The sequence below is a fragment of the Octopus bimaculoides genome, chromosome 18, assembly GCF_046866305.1.
Source record: "Octopus bimaculoides isolate indiv1 chromosome 18, ASM4686630v1, whole genome shotgun sequence".
NCBI classification, from domain to species: Eukaryota; Metazoa; Mollusca; class Cephalopoda; order Octopoda; family Octopodidae; genus Octopus; species Octopus bimaculoides.
In genome coordinates this window covers 50021046-50036235 of record NC_142945.1, presented here as the reverse complement: position 1 = coordinate 50036235, position 15190 = coordinate 50021046, and the positions used below count along the sequence as shown (strand labels likewise).

Here is a 15190-nt window from a genome sequence, read left to right as displayed (position 1 = left end):
ACACCACCACTGCTTCTTTGAAACCCATTGGCAAGGATATAGAAACCTTTGAACGCATGGTCAGTAATATCATCGTAAATATGTGCAGCATTTCAGCAAAATACATTAGAACATTACAAGTACAAAACATGTATGCTTTATTGAGATATTACTGGCATCTGTTACTTTTTAGTTTAGTATACGAAAAAAAACGTATAAGTGGTCGTTAAATCAGCAGTTGCTGTGTTTCATACATTACTAGAAGAAATATTCTCTGTATGCATCTGTATTAATAATGTCGGTAATGATTAAATTAGAAGAATCATTTCAACTTTACGTAAGCATTCTCAACTCACAAGTACATACGGGTATATATATGAAACAAAATTGACTAAATATAAATTTGCATGAATAAACACACATTCAAAAACACACACAATCATGCACACACGTTCAAAAACACACACAATCATGCACACACATGCACACTTATGCAGACTCCGGTATATCTGTATATACATACATATATATTTATATATTCGTGTGTATACACACATATACTCATATATACATAGAAAAATATATAAATGCATCTATTTTTAGGTCTGTGTATTCTTTTTGTATACCTGTGTAATGATATATATACCTGTGTAATGATATATATACATATATATATATATATATATATATACAAGAATAAGGGCAGAGAATCGTCAATTAATAATAGAATTAATAATTAACAATTCTGCCAAGTAGTTCAGTATGAAAAAAAACCTTTATCGGTAAAACTATTTATCATTATAAATATACAGGGATTAGCAATTGAGTTGCTTCTCCAACATACTGAAAATTTAGAAATAGCAGTCAAAGAACTACTGATTCCAAACTACAAATTTTTCTCTAAAATGGATGGCGATATTTATGGCACACATAGAACAAAAAACCGGAGGGAAAAGCGTAAACAAACCAAGCCTTTAGTTAATTGGATACGAATCGTTTCATGGTTAAGTGAATGGAAATTTCACTATTCCAATCTTCAGCCTCAATATTCTGATAAATTTGAAAGTGTCTCTAAAAAAATTTACGGTAACTTTTGGCCATGCGACACCAAAAATCAACGATAAGAAAGGCACTTACGAATTCATCGGCTAGCGAGTTCAGGCACCTCACCTCAAAGAAATCTATTCCATGTGCGTCACAAATAGTCCCGTATGAAAAAAAGTCCCGTGTCGAACTGGTTACGGTTTAGCCATCTAACTTAGAGATATCAAATATAAAATATACAAGAATAAGGGCAGAGAATCGTCAATTAATAATAGAATTAATAATTAACAATTCTGCCAAGTAGTTCAGTATGAAAAAAACCTTTATCGGTAAAACTATTTATCATTATAAATATACAGGGATTAGCAATTGAGTTGCTTCTCCAACATACTGAAAATTTAGAAATAGCAGTCAAAGAACTACTGATTCCAAACTACAAATGTTTCTCTAAAATGGATGGCGATATTTATGGCACTCATAGAACAAAAAACCGGAGGGAAAAGCGTAAACAAACCAAGCCTTTAGTTAATTGGATACGAATCGTTTCATGGTTAAGTGAATGGAAATTTCACTATTCCAATCTTCAGCCTCAATATTCTGATAAATTTGAAAGTGTCTCTAAAAAGATTCACGGTAACTTTTGGCCATGCGACACCAAAAATCAACGATAAGAAAGGCACTTACGAATTCATCGGCTAGCGAGTTCAGGCACCTCACCTCAAAGAAATCTATTAGTTTTACCGATAAAGGTTTTTTTCATACTGAACTACTTGGCAGAATTGTTAATTATTAATTCTATTATTAATTGACGATTCTCTGCCCTTATTCTTGTATATTTTATATTTGATATCTCTAAGTTAGATGGCTAAACCGTAACCAGTTCGACACGGGACTTTTTTTCATACGGGACTATTTGTGACGCACATGGAATAGATTTCTTTGAGGTGAGGTGCCTGAACTCGCTAGCCGATGAATTCGTAAGTGCCTTTCTTATCGTTGATTTTTGGTGTCGCATGGCCAAAAGTTACCGTGAATTTTTTTAGAGACACTTTCAAATTTATCAGAATATTGAGGCTGAAGATTGGAATAGGGAAATTTCCATTCACTTAACCATGAAACGATTCGTATCCAATTAACTAAAGGCTTGGTTTGTTTACGCTTTTCCCTCCGGTTTTTTGTTCTATGTGTGCCATAAATATCGCCATCCATTTTAGAGAAAAATTTGTAGTTTGGAATCAGTAGTTCTTTGACTGCTATTTCTAAATTTTCAGTATGTTGGAGAAGCAACTCAATTGCTAATCCCTGTATATTTATAATGATAATATATATATATATATATATATATATATATATATATATATATATATATATATATATATATATATATATATATATGTATATGTGTGTGTGTATGTCTATGTATGTATGTATATGTATATATATATATATATGTTTTCTCTCCTCTTCTTTGTAACGTTTCACGTCCAAATCTCCCAAGTAGTAGAAAGGCCTGTTCACCATATGTGAGGTAGTCACGTATGTTTGAGATTCAAATAATAATAATAAACGAGAAAGCAACCATACTCTGGGATATGCCAATACACACAGATAGAGAAATTAAGGCGAATAGACCAGATATAGTTGTCAAAGATCATGAAGAAAAAAAATGCTTTCTAATTGATGTATCAATACCAGCAGATGACAACGTCTCTCTAAAAGAAATGGAAAAACTTTCAAAATACAAAGACATGGAAATAGAGATAACTCGAATGTGGAATCTAAAAACAGAAACAATTCCTATCATAGTAGGTGCCTTAGGTATAATGAAAAAATATTCAGACAAATACATAACAAAAACACCAGGACTTACAAATATATATAACATACAGAAAATTGCACTACTGGGTACTGCACACATTTTACGCAAAACACTTTCAATACAGTAAACATAAGAGCACCACAGCAAACCACAGCACATACCCAAGGCGCACAGAGCTGCGCTCGGCAGTGAAGTGAAAGCACGTTATAAAAATAAAACTACTGAACAATAATAATAATAATAATAATAATAATAATAATAATAATAATAATAATAATAATTGCAACAAGGACTGAATTTTTCATTTAAACTATGATTCATTTGATCAGCAAGAGATTTGAAGTAGAGTATATAAATGAAGAGACAATAGAGTCAGTACAAGTCTAAAAATATAAGTACTAACAACGATTTGTTTCACTAAAGACTTCTTTATGGTGACCCAGCATGGTCGCACTGTAATTGCGAAACCGAATGAATATAAAAGTAGGACAAAGGAATTATGCTTCAGTTTATTGACTATAAGTTATATAATTTTCTAAAAAGAGAAATAAATGTTCAACTGTTAAATTTTCACTTCTGTATCCACGTATAGATCGTTATTCGGCTGTTAATTATTCAGGCGAACGAACTACTGTCGCTCTGTAATTTAATATGACAGTCTTAATTGAATTGCCTAGTTTTGTTTTGCTGGTGCCTGACATATGTTACACTGTATGCCATTATATGTAAGAATATAACATTGTTGATTGCCGTAGCACCATTCGTTTAGTTTAACGCATAAACGAAAAGCCATGAAAACTGTATTCTTCCTTTGTCTCCTCGTTGCAGGTAAGTTGAAATATTGAAATATTTTATTTTCTGGTTTTCATAACATTTACATCTGCTGTGTAAATAGAGAAGCTATATTTATATACTAAATGATTACATACAAATGAAGTTATATTTATATATAACATATTCGGTTAAAAGTTAATCAACATAATTGGTCAAACAACTTCAAATCGTATCCATATCTTCACACCGTAGAATATAAATACATGTGATGATACCGCACCGAAAACCGACGGTATAAAAATATCCATTTATTTTCACATATAAAAAAATATGTGTGAAAACCTGTAAGAAACTGTATGAAGAAGAAACGCATATATGAAGAAATTATGAATGTATATAGCGAGGCGATGAAAAATAAGATATTTAAACTGTTAAATGGAAAGAGAATCCTGGATAACATTCATCGGCATGTCCAAAAGAAAGAGGAATACAGAATCATTAAAGAATAAATCCACGTCTACGGCCGTTTCAAGAGCCACTGCCGCATACCATTACACATTAAAACACCAAATCGACAGTGACCCCTTCATCAGGACAAAAAATATATCTTCATCAGGGTTCCCGTTCGGGTAATCCATCCTTATTATTACGAGAACAAAAAAATGGAACATTTATACCGGGTGTGTACGGAATAAAACATTAATAAGCCTAAGGAAAGTTCATAATATTTTATAACAATCAAATGTGTGGCTAGAATTCAGAAATCACTACCCAGTTTAAGAACGAAGTCATGTAATTTTATTTTTGTACAAGGGTGAGTCAAAAAGTAATGCCATCTTGTTTAGGACAGGTATAATTACCAACGCAGGTAATTATAAGTATATATGTATATATATATATATATATTTATAAATATAATTAAGGGATCAGCAAATATTTGCTTCACCATATACCGAAGTTCAGAAATAGCAGCTAAAAAAGCTGAGAATCCCACAGATAGCATCACTTGTAACTCACAAAGGCAAAAACAAGAAGAAAAAAACAATGAAAAACTAACCAATTCCGACGTTTAACAGTAGTCGCGTTTCTGGACTATGATTTGACTATGCTAGCAAACCGTGTAAGCATGGACGATTAATATTCCACACCGACACAGGTCTGAAAGCATAACCGAATCCACCTCGGTCAGCCAGTCTAACTGTCCTTCCCTCAAGAAATTACCATGTGCGCGACAAGTGATATCGCAGAGAATCTGCGTATACTAACTGGGAGTGAATAATTATTACAAATTAAGAGGGTAAAGGATTATCAATTTATTAATTAATAAATCAATTAACAATTAATTATTTTTACCAAGCCCATATATATATATATATATATATATATATATATATATATATATATATATATATATATATATATATATATATGTGTGTGTGTGTGTGTGTGTGTGTGTGTGTGTGTGTATGTATATGTATGTATCATATATCAAAATGAAGGTGGTCTTCAGTGGATTACATCCCTACTTCTCAACGATTTTCTCAATAGCAATGTTTCGCCTTAGAATGAGAGCATTTATCCCAGCCCCGTAAAATTCTGTTGACTGTTCTTTGAGACATCTCGTCCCTACCTCCACACTCACCAGATTTAGTGCCTTCAGAGAGGAATTGAGAAGCAAACATTATTCCAGTGACGAGGAAGTGAAAACTGTAGTGAAGAAGTGTCTCAAAGAATAGTCAACAGAATTTTACGGGGCAGGGATACATGCTCTCGTATATATTCAAAGATGAACGAAATAAATTGATTGCAAAATAGGATTATATTAGTGAATTTATTTAATAATTTTGGTCTGTATGGCATAAGAATAATATAGAACTCACTTCTGCATATTTTATATTCATGAATATTTAGAAGAAAATGAGGGGATCCCGAAATATTGCACCATTTAGGATAGTAACTCTCATTCGTTTTCAAGTCGTTTATGTACTCTAAGCATTCATCTGCCGAAAACAAATCATTTATATGTGTGTGCGTGTGCGTGTGTATGTATGTATGTATGTATGTATGAATGTATGTATGTATGTATGTGTGTGTACTCACTTGCACACACAAGACAAAACACAAGCAGGCATACGTTTTTCCAGACAATCATGCACTCAAGTATTTATGTACAAACGCAAGAGCGTACATACTTCCACACACTACACCACGTATGCACTTTAGACACGTTCGAGCATGCATGCGTATACAACGAACACTAAGGCACTCAAATTACTACGCTCACTATACTCGTACTTACACATGAAACCAATAACACATTCACATAACCACATGTTCATACACATGGTGTATATAGACACGCAGTTACACTCAGCAGCGTTCCTTCAATCCGCTTCCATCCTGTCAAAAGCCCGCCAGACGCCAATGCTGAAAGAAGCCTCTCGTATAAATATAAACGTGTGTGTGTGCGTGTGTGTGTATGTTTGTGCATTTGTGCTTGTCCCCCCACTATCGCTTGACAACCGATGTTGCTGTGTTTACATCCACATAACTTCGCGGATCTGCAAAAGAGACCGATAGGGTAAGTACTAAGCTTACAAAGAATAAGTCGTGGGTTCGATTTGTTCGACTAAAGGCGGTGCTCCAGCATGGCTGCACTCACATGACTGAAATAAATAAAAGAATAAAAGACTATGACAAAATTATAAAAATGTTCACCTTCCAAATATTTTGTCGTAAAGAATCACCAAATAATCGTACGACATCGTCACCTGTGAAGTTATAACGGAATCAGAACAACAGTGATATCATTCATGAAACACATATTATAATTGCCTACTGTGAGAATGGGAATCCGAATTTAGCTCTACATTAACACTTCGGTATTAGCTCTTTCTTAATGAAACAAATCGATTATACACCCTGTATCACAAATTATCAGTAAATGAAACAATAAATCTTTTAGGTGCTGCTGCGCTACCCATATGTGATGATTTGGCTGTTGATTATTGCACGAATTCAACGAGAGCTAACTATAAATCTCCAATAGTCAATGCACAATGCGTGTACGTATTATTATTATTATTATTATTGTTGTTGTTGTTGTTGTTGTTGTTGTTGTTGCTGCTGCTTGCGGTGAGTTACACGTTTTGGCGCTCCTAAAGTTGTTTGAAATTTCGTTGTCACAAATTGTTGAACTTTTGTTTTTATTGTTTAATTTTTGTTTCAAGCTGTCTGCTCGGATAGAGAGCTAGTTTTTATATTTTTTTATTGAAATAAGGCCCCCTTTTCGGGTAACCCCGTTTTACCAAATATTTTCCTCTGAGAATTTTGGAAGATTCAAAAAAAAAAAAAAAACAACGCTGGCGACTGAGCCAGTGTGTGAGAGCAGGAGGTTGATCAGCCAGTTCGACGGGGACTTCAACATTCTCACCACCACTATTGTTCCTGCACAGCAAAAGCAGGAAGAAACAAGTGTTTGCTGGTTGACCGAGTTAGTGCTCTGATTCTTTTGCTTTCTCTGGAAGAGCACCTACTTGTCAGGTGCTCCATCTACTGTCAATAGCCGCTGAACGGAGGTATGGGCATGCCGTGAGGGCTAATGCGCAGACGTGCGCTATGAATGCGGCATCTCCAGCGTTTCCTTGACGGTGAGTGGGTTTGGTCACGGTTTGTCAGACTCACTTTTCCACAGCTCGTCCTTTTGAGTGCGCTGCAGTGCTGGATTAGCGGTAGACCGAAGAGGGGCGCTTCGCACCTCCAGGTCCCCTCCAGGTGGGAAATGCAGTAACTGGTAGTGCCACTCAAGCGTTTTATAGGGGGATAGTAGAGGAGAAATGCGACGACGTTCTTGGAGAAAATATGGGCGCCGATGAGGATCAACCAACCGGTCCGCTTCGAAGAAATTTCAGGCCTGGGCCTATCGGTAACTTCCAGAAATCCTTGACCTGGCAGTGCTAAAGAGGAGTGCTGCCTGCTCGGGAAAAAATTTTGCAGGCACTGAAGTGCTGACAGCCGGGCCGGCCTGAGATGCGTGCAAAACGATGAAACCACTCTGCACGCCCTCGTTAATTGCGCCAGTATTGCTGACGTGCGGGTTTATGTCGAACACCCTATGTCGAACACCTGCATGTGCTACGGAGCTGGCTGTCAGCTGAATCCATAGTGTGGATTTCCCCGCTGCCTTCCTTTGGCCGGGAAAGGAAGTCAGTTTTTATTTTTCTGGTAGCTGTAGCGAAAAATGTAGTATGGTGAACATGTCTGAAAAGGCAAAAGTCAGACTATTTCTTCTTTGGCCAATCCCCTCATCAACTTTTTCAAGATTCACTTAAAAGGAAGTTGAGGGTGGAGAAGGAAGTGTTGCCTTCTAGTAAGGTTGTTGAAAAGTGGGTAAAGTTTAGAAGAATGGCCAGTGTGAAAGGACCAATTCTGAGCGTACACATCCGAATAAATAAAATGGGAATGGCTCTTACCCTGTTGATGAGGTACCCATAGCTTTTGTGGGGTTTCCCATGAGGATCTTTAAAGAGCCTCCCCTATTAGGAGATTCTTGTTGTTTATTTCTTTGTCTTGAAATGTTTACATACTGTGAAACACTGTCTCGCCATGTGTTTTATGTTGTGTCACACGTCATTTTATGTTGTTATATGTAAGCATTGTGTCTAATAAAGAATGAATTATTAATATTATTGTTATTATTATTATTATTACCTCTACTACTACTATTCTTCTTATTATTATTATGTCTTTTTTTCTCTTTATCACAAAATTTTTGTTGGAGCTCCTAGTGTCTTACATGCGTAGTGGGCTTATATTGCCTGTAGCCCACTTTCCCATGCTGTTCTCTCTTTTACGCTATCTCATACGCTATCAGCAAAAGCGATGGGATTGGCAGTGGTAGCAGCGATAGTATTTTCGTTAATAATGCTACGGATGTTAAGAGGAAAAATAATGATAGAATTGAAGGCTGAAGGATATAGCGGTGGCAATTGTGGTGAGAGTGGCAACAGGGAAATTGGCCACAACTCCACCACCATCAACAATAGCATAGCAGTAACAACAATGACAAGAGCAACGATGACGACAACAACAAAAACAAAACAAATATGTTTGTTGATGTAGCGAACACCACGAGAGAAATGGTTGCCATCACACTCAATAACAAAAAAACCCGTGGACTCTCAAAAGTGAAAGACATCATTAGATTTGATGAGGTAAGGAGGTAGTGCACGTACCGAAATAATAGAGGCAATAGAGAAGAAGTAAGACGGCTGAAATTGATTCTATCAGTCATGTTGAGAAAGTCCACAGAAAAATGTTCATAGATGTGGCGCATATACAGATAGAGAGGCAGTTTGTCAGCATTGAGATCCCCTTTAAAATCGCGGACCTCGCGCGAAGACAGGTAGTCTCAGCCCGGTGGACCGAAGAGTGAGTCCAATATCCCACCTGGCTCTCAAGGATAACTACCAGAATTTGGGTAAATGGCGTGCCAATGGGTATAAACGTCTGCTGGATTTGCACCTGTGCCGTGAAGGATCCAAAGTTCCGCCTGCACGTTAAATGGAGTAGCAAGGAGAACTGGTGTGGGATCAACTTCGAAATATGAATCCATGTAAAACTAGATATCGAGAAGAACCCGGACCAGATCCATTTGCGAACGGACTGGAACTGAGTCTCGTCATGGAAAGCAGGTGATTCAGATGCGACATCTGTAGCCCCACAAACTACCTGGACACCTTCTGCCCCAAAACGATGTGTGGTACGCGGACACATCTGCAGCCAATATCGCATCACCAGCAACAACCGAAATCTTTTAATGAAACGGAAGCCTCATCTCCAGCAACAGTACAGGCATGAGAACCCCATTCAATGGAGGACACCACTCAGGATATCTGTCTAACCCACCTCGCTCAAGCATACACTCACAGAAAAACGTTAAGACTAGCACAGACACATTAACACCTCGAGACAGATCTTCCAGAGACTAGACCCTCACCATCCCGTAGTGAAGGCAGGAAAGAAACTTACAAGGCAAAAAGAAACGTAAACGACATAGGAAAAAGAAAACAGAGGAACCTAAACCAACTAGTCAAAACCCAGAAACTCCCAGTACATCGAACATGGACTCAACAGAAACAATACAAGCACCAACATCCCTACAACCACCACTACGCCAACTAAGTCCATCAATGCATTCACGCCCACACGTAGTCACCACACGTAACCCCCAAGCTCAGTCACCAATACGGAAACACCGAATGACATGCTTATGAAGGGGAGCCAACAAAAATTTGTTGGTTCTCAAAGCTAGAAACGAGGTGATTGAGAGAGTGGGAGCAATTTACAACACCAGTAGCTCTAGAGCTCCAGACTATTAAATGTTGATTCGCCTACTCCTCGAAACATACAAAGAAATTCAGAGGAATTTCCTGCATGAGGTGGGAAGGCCAAATATCCGCGCCACGAAGAATCATTTAGCCGGTTCTCCAGAGGACGGAGATCTGGATCCCGGATCGTCGGGCTGCCAACAACATCAAGAAAGTAAGTAACACCACACTTTTTGCTTCATTAACCCTTTCGAGCCGTCATAGAGTTTGTCAGAGTGGGCTGCATAAATGTTCGCGTTCTGAGATCATCCTGCAAGCAAGATAGATTGCTCAATGACCTCAGATCACTAGGTTTCGATGTGATAGCAACCAGTGAGACCGGAAATTCGGATACACCCGATCTTCTACCCATTTTCGACGATTGTGAGACCTACATATCTGTTAGTCAGCCCAGAACGAGAGGTGCACTGGCACTGTTGTTCAGAAAAGGCCGGGATATCGAAGTTCGAATGATCTTCCTCGACTCGGAGGTTACGATATATGTCGTGGACCCGAGTAACAGTGAAGGTGCTGTCTTTAGAATAGCTGATGTTTAGACCCCCACAGGGGTGGGGCATCCAGATATCGTCATACATCTGGAGCTTTTCCTTGGATATTAGTGTGTGATTTGAATGCCCTCTTGGACTCACGCCAGGATAGGGAAAGTCTAGCTCAGTTGTTTTCAGTTAGTTGACTGGATTTCCTGATTGCGCCAATGCGAAGATGGACGAACTGCTTATGGTCTTCCAGATGATATCTCGATAGAGTATTCTGTAGGCTTGTAGAAAGAAGTAGTATAAGTTTTCTCCGTTTCACAGTAGTTGGTTACACGAACCATAATTTTTTTATCTTTACGGATGACATACATGTGATCCATAGACAGTGCCCCGGATAATGGAAACTGAAGGGGTCTTTCCCGGCGCTCCAAGCTTTCATGGACAGGGCAGGGTTATTAAGTTAGTCTATAGAGAGTTGGCGAGAACAATAGTCAACAACGGATGGTTGATAGCATTGAAAGTGGCTATTAGAGTAGAGGAGAAAGTTTTTTAGTTAGCGCAAGAGGAATCTAGGACAGAGAGAGACCTAATTAGGGAGTTAGAAGAGAAGCTTAAGAAAGGAATACCGGCCGGCGATACTTGTTACGAGATTGATTCTTCATCGGTTCTTCAATGCCAAGTACGACGGTTACGTTGTCAAAGCTAGCGCACGTTCACTGAGACGGGAGGGGACGAAAGCCAATGGGCCTGGGTGGTAGAGGTACTACGTAGACACAAAGCAACAATTCAGTCTATGGAGACTGTGACGGGCGCATGATAACCAAGGAAAACTGTGCGGAATTTCAGTGGCATTTCACCGAACTGTAAGGAGCGCGATGTGGTTGTGGGACGGTTGTGGATTTCAGATCGTATCTCAGTAGCATGGCGCGCCTCTCAGACAGGGATGCGGTTTTCTGCGAAATACTGATAACAGCCAAAGACATATGGGATGTGATGACGGGCTGCGCAAGAGAGAAGTCTCCGTGGCGGGATGTACTGGCCTTCGAGTTTTGTTTTCATATGCCAGACATGTTGGGTAGACTCTTGGCTGACGTCTACCACAACTGGTAGCAGGATGGGAGGATCCCCAGTGCTGTAAGCCATGAAGTAGTTGTGATGCTGAGGAAGGAGCCGAATAAGCGAGACAAAATTGATAATTTTAGGCATATAACTCTGCTGTATGTAGCTTATAAGGTTATACAGTGTTAGCCAAAACGTTGACATTTGTCGTCAATAAGTTGGTTAGTGACGCCATGTGCTACTCCAAACAGTTCTCTCCTTGACAAAGTTCACCTCACGCACGACATCATAGAGTGGGTTGGTAAGGAACCTGGCATGGTTCGTGACCTCCCCAATTTGGATCAATCGAAATGTTTTGATAGGGTGGAACACTAATACTTGGAACCTGTTTACACGGCAGCAAACACAATGTTTGTTATTACCTTTAATATTACGATAAACTATGATGTTTGTAATTAACTATTTATAACGTTATTTATTATCACCATACGGGGGATACCCATACGGTACCAGAACACAGCAAAATGTGTTGCTGGACAATTAAATCGTCTCTATATTGAAGTATTTTTCTATGATCGGATTCTTCTGGGGAATGTTTATTTACGAAATGGTTTGTACTCAGAAAGGCGCGTGGCTTACTGGTTAATATGCTCGGCTCATAATCGTAAGGTCCAAAAGGCTATAGTCGGCAGAGCGTTGTGCGTTTGAGCAGGACTTTTTTTTTCCCGTTGATCCAATCTACTCAGCGAGCGAATATAAGGCATAGTTTCTATTTGGCTTTCAGTTGTCCAAGCATACTCACAGTCAAATCACTGAAACGATTTAACTATACCGTTCGTAAATTTATTTGTTCCATTGGTTCGAAAATTCTTCCGATCATCGAAGGTTTAAATATACGAATGGCTTTGAAATTTCGAAGTTATTTAAATACCAAAACTTATGAGTGGATAATTATAGTTATGGTTAATACCTATTAAAATCATAGCCTTTAGAAATTATTCTAAATTACTTTATCTAATGTACCACCTGTTTCTCGTCGTTTTTGTTATGTCAGTAGCTATGCAATCAATAAAAGTGTTCTGACAAATATAGAAAGTGTTCAAGTCTACAAATTAAGCCAATCATTAAAAAATTGCACGTAAAACAGAAAACGTTCGGGTTCCAAAAGAATTCGTTTCAATGTAAATCAGTATATGCTTTATATTCAGGTAATAGTAAGCACTGCCAAGCACCGATATAAGAATGGTAGGCTCCCGTAGTCCGAGAAGTAAGGTTCTACCATTTCTTGACATGGATGTTGATAAACTTCGTATGTGTATTTCGTGTGCAAGATTCTTGATAAACGATTTCCTTTTAACCGAAATGAATATCCTTTTGTTGTATTTATCTTACAGACATTGGATTTATTATTATGATTGTCTGGTAGATGTGCGGATAGAATGTGCTCTCTATTTCCACAACCTGTATACTTCTAAATGCATTCCTGTGGTAATTATTTTAATTTACATTTTTTCTGCATAATTCATTCTAAATGATACTTACATTAGTTTAATCAGTGAGATGATAGCGTACTAACCTTTCTCATTCAACTTAAATTCATATTTGTAATACATAACATGACATTTTTGTATTAACTGGTTATTAGTTTTTGCAAGAGAAACCTTCCACGAAACAATGCAGCTAGTAACACGTGCAGTGTCCACTGGCATCATGGTATTTCAACATTGAAATTCGTATCCTAAAAGCTTTGACCCATACACTGAAACAATATTTGTCATTGAAATATTGGTCTTCCATTAAATCGACTGCGCATGACAAGAAAATGTTTCTAACTCAGTACACAAACGTTAGCTAATAGATGTTTTAGTAGTAACAGGAGCATAGTAGTAATAGGAGATTCTGCTTAGAATTGTTATTTTTAATAATTTCATACTCAATAAGAAAAACAAGATTATGACTCGATTTAATCAGTATTATGTAAAAAAACAAAATTTAAACGGGATAATAAAATAGATACGATTCTGAATTAATTCCTCATTATATTTCAGGTAGTTAAAACTTATCACATAAATATTTGTATAATAAACTTGAATCCAATTGATGAAAGTATCGTTGGAGCTAAAACAAATGTTGTAATTGGGGGTATTAATATGAATCCTAATATATCAAATATTCTTTTCAGCACATCCGTTGAAAAACTTAAGGTGATGGAAGCAGTTTAACATTAGGTAATTAAAGCAATTTTAATATAAATGTCTCTATTTTACTATTGATTATTATTTGTTTATGACATCGAACAAGTCCCAATATAATCCTGGTACGATATACACTACGTAAGCTATATAAGATGCGAGTGATATTTAAGAACTGTACAGCAAATTTTGTTTAGTAATTTAATTCCTTCCTTTTTCATATTTGCTTGTTTCTTTCGTAGGACTGCGGTCATGTTGGGGGTACCACTGTAAGGGTTCTGCACAAGAAAACAACCCCAGTATTTATTCTATCGGTACCAGTTTTTAAATGGCGAATAATACGGGGATGTAAACATAAACAATCCTGTTTTCAAGAGGTGGGGTTTCAAACACAAGAACTCGCCCAGAAATCTGTTGAAAATACTTTTTCCACTAAATATTACGCTTATATCAGAATTACATGTTTATTTCAAAGAATAAAAAATACCTCTGCTAAAACCACTCTATTGAACACATTTTTGTCACGTTACAGGTCCGGTTAAATCTGACGAATATTCTGAACCTGAGCAGTGAACTTCCTCATTATTAAATAATATTAAAGATATATAAAGAAGTATATAACATGCAAACTGTTTTCCTTTTGTTTTATCTCAATTTCAGCTGTAAGTGAAAAGATATATCACGAAATGAGTGTACAGTATATAGTTGAAGTGACAATAGAGTCAGTACAAGTCTTAAAATCTAAGTACTGAGGTCGATTTGTTTAATAAAGCCTTCATTATTGCGCCCCAGATTGGTCGCACTGTAATATCAAACACCGAATAACAAAAAAAGGGGATAAACATTCCACAAAGGAATTATCTTTCAGTTTATTGATTATAGGTTATATAATTATCTAAAGAGAGAAATAAATATCCAACTGTAAGTTGAATGTTCAGGATGAATGGTAGGACGGATAACAGGGCAGACTTCGGTATCCACTTGGATATCCTACCACGACTCTCTACTTGCAAGGCGGAGTACTGCGAAAGGCCAATAACAGCAGCAGTCTTACAGGAAGTGTTGAAGAGCTGCACGAGAGTAAGATGGATGGGTTTGGACGGTCTGCGCTTCCAGATGTATATATCCATGCCAGACTTGTTTGCGCCCTTCTTAGCAGACGTTTTCTGCCACTGGCAGCAGAATAGAACATTTCTTACATTTCTATGTCGAGGGGCTATGAGGTCAGAAACAAGGATGTTTTAGAAAGTTACATGCCCATCATACTGCTTAATGCAGAGTTGGAGATTTTGGCCAATGTATTAGCCAAAAGGTTGGCTCTTGTCGTCGACAAGCTGGTTAGCGAGGCGTATGCGCCATCCTAACAAGACAACCTTCACGTCAAGTGCCACATCAGAGAGAGCGTGGGTAACGAAACGCGCATTAGACTCAGTACAAGGCTTAAGATCTATTGACTAT

General features: G+C 37.6%; 1 long non-coding RNA gene across 1 annotated transcript; it reads left to right on the top strand.

Annotated features, from left to right (window-relative positions):
• The first annotated feature begins 3439 nt into the window (after positions 1 to 3439).
• LOC149132077 (uncharacterized) lies at positions 3440 to 14361 on the top strand. Its single transcript, XR_016245067.1, has 5 exons — positions 3440 to 3670; positions 6582 to 6681; positions 12935 to 13028; positions 13723 to 13768; positions 14265 to 14361. It is a non-coding gene; the product is annotated as an uncharacterized LOC149132077 (long non-coding RNA).
• Positions 14362 to 15190: the final 829 nt, after the last annotated feature.